The sequence below is a fragment of the Condylostylus longicornis genome, unplaced genomic scaffold (genome assembly GCF_029603195.1).
Source record: "Condylostylus longicornis isolate FDR11 unplaced genomic scaffold, ASM2960319v2 ptg000560l, whole genome shotgun sequence".
NCBI classification, from domain to species: domain Eukaryota; kingdom Metazoa; phylum Arthropoda; class Insecta; order Diptera; family Dolichopodidae; genus Condylostylus; species Condylostylus longicornis.
This window is the reverse complement of record NW_026578515.1, coordinates 10001-12500: the sequence shown is the minus strand read 5'-3', so window position 1 is coordinate 12500 and position 2500 is coordinate 10001.

The window sequence follows — 2500 nt, the reverse complement described above, 5'->3', positions numbered from 1 at the left end:
TATGGGTATATAATAGTGGCGATGGTGGTAGCCACTAGTAGTACATTCTTATTACTTACTATAAAGTATTAAGTATGTATTATAAAATTGTATATGGGTATAATAGTGGCGATGGCGGTAGCCACTATTAGTACATTCTTATTACTTACTATAAAGTATTAAGTATGAATTATAAAATAGTATATGGGTATAATAGTGGCGATGGCGGTAGCCACTATTAGTACATTCTTATTACTTACTATAAAGTATTAAGTATGAATTATAAAATAGTATATGGGTATAATAGTGGCGATGGCGGTAGCCACTATTAGTACATTCTTATTACTTACTATAAAGTATTAAGTATGAATTATAAAATAGTATATGGGTATAATAGTGGCGATGGCGGTAGCCACTATTAGTACATTCTTATTACTTACTATAAAGTATTAAGTATGAATTATAAAATAGTATATGGGTATAATAGTGGCGATGGCGGTAGCCACTATTAGTACATTCTTATTACTTACTATAAAGTATTAAGTATGAATTATAAAATAGTATATGGGTATAATAGTGGCGATGGCGGTAGCCACTATTAGTACATTCTTATTACTTACTATAAAGTATTAAGTATGAATTATAAAATAGTATATGGGTATAATAGTGGCGATGGCGGTAGCCACTATTAGTACATTCTTATTACTTACTATAAAGTATTAAGTATGTATTATAAAATTGTATATGGGTATAATAGTGGCGATGGCGGTAGCCACTATTATTACATTCTTATTACTTACTATAAGTATATTAAGTGTGTATTATAAAATTGCATATGAGTATTAATAGTGGCGTTGGTACTTAAGTAGTACATTCTTATTATACTTACCTATATATAAGTATGTATTATAGGAATGGTGATAAACATTTGCTATTGAAGGCTTGTAATATTGATTGGTAGGTGGTGGTGGTGGTTGTTAAGATAGGTTAAGTATATTCTTACTATAAATACTTCAAATAAGTATTTTCTTAATGTATTACTGCATGAATAATGATTTAAGTAATACTTATTATTATATATCAATACAGTGGCAGGTATTGGATATGGGAATAACATAGACCTGAACGAGACATATGTTATGCTCGACAGGCAATAATTACTTTTCATAAGTGAAAAGTAACCTGGGTTGGTAAGCATGTTATGCCCACCCGATGAAAAAATTTTTTTCAGCCTGGTTTGATATTTACCAATGGCAATATAAGCCTGATCGGGACATATGTTATGCTCGACAGGCAATAATTACTTTTCATGAATGAAAAGTAACCTGAGTTGGTAAACATGTTATGCCCACCCGATGAAAAAAATTTTTTCAGCCTGGTTTGATATTTATCAAAGGCAAAATAAGCCTGATCGGGACATATGTTATGCTCGACAGGCAATAATTACTTTTCATGAATGAAAAGTAACCTGGGTTGGTAAGCATGTTATGCCCACCCGATGAAAAAATTTTTTTCAGCCTGGTTTGATATTTATCAAAGGCAAAATAAGCCTGATCGGGACATATGTTATGCTCGACAGGCAATAATTATTTTTCATGAATGAAAAGTAACCTGGGTTGGTAAACATGTTATGCCCACCCGATGAAAAAATTTTTTTCAGCCTGGTTTGATATTTATCAAAGGCAAAATAAGCCTGATCGGGACATATGTTATGCTCGACAGGCAATAATTACTTTTCATGAATGAAAAGTAACCTGGGTTGGTAAACATGTTATGCCCACCCGATGAAAAAATTTTTTTCAGCCTGGTTTGATATTTATCAAAGGCAAAATAAGCCTGATCGGGACATATGTTATGCTCGACAGGCAATAATTACTTTTCATGAATGAAAAGTAACCTGGGTTGGTAAACATGTTATGCCCACCCGATGAAAAAATTTTTTTCAGCCTGGTTTGATATTTACCAATGGCAATATAAGCCTGATCGGGACATATGTTATGCTCGACAGGCAATAATTACTTTTCATGAATGAAAAGTAACCTGAGTTGGTAAACATGTTATGCCCACCCGATGAAAAAAATTTTTTCAGCCTGGTTTGATATTTATCAAAGGCAAAATAAGCCTGATCGGGACATATGTTATGCTCGACAGGCAATAATTACTTTTCATGAATGAAAAGTAACCTGGGTTGGTAAGCATGTTATGCCCACCCGATGAAAAAATTTTTTTCAGCCTGGTTTGATATTTATCAAAGGCAAAATAAGCCTGATCGGGACATATGTTATGCTCGACAGGCAATAATTATTTTTCATGAATGAAAAGTAACCTGGGTTGGTAAACATGTTATGCCCACCCGATGAAAAAATTTTTTTCAGCCTGGTTTGATATTTACCAATGGCAATATAAGCCTTACCGGGACATATGTTATGCTCGACAGGCAATAATTACTTTTCATGAATGAAAAGTAACCTGGGTTGGTAAGCATGTTATGCCCACCCGATGAAAAAATTTTTTCAGCCTG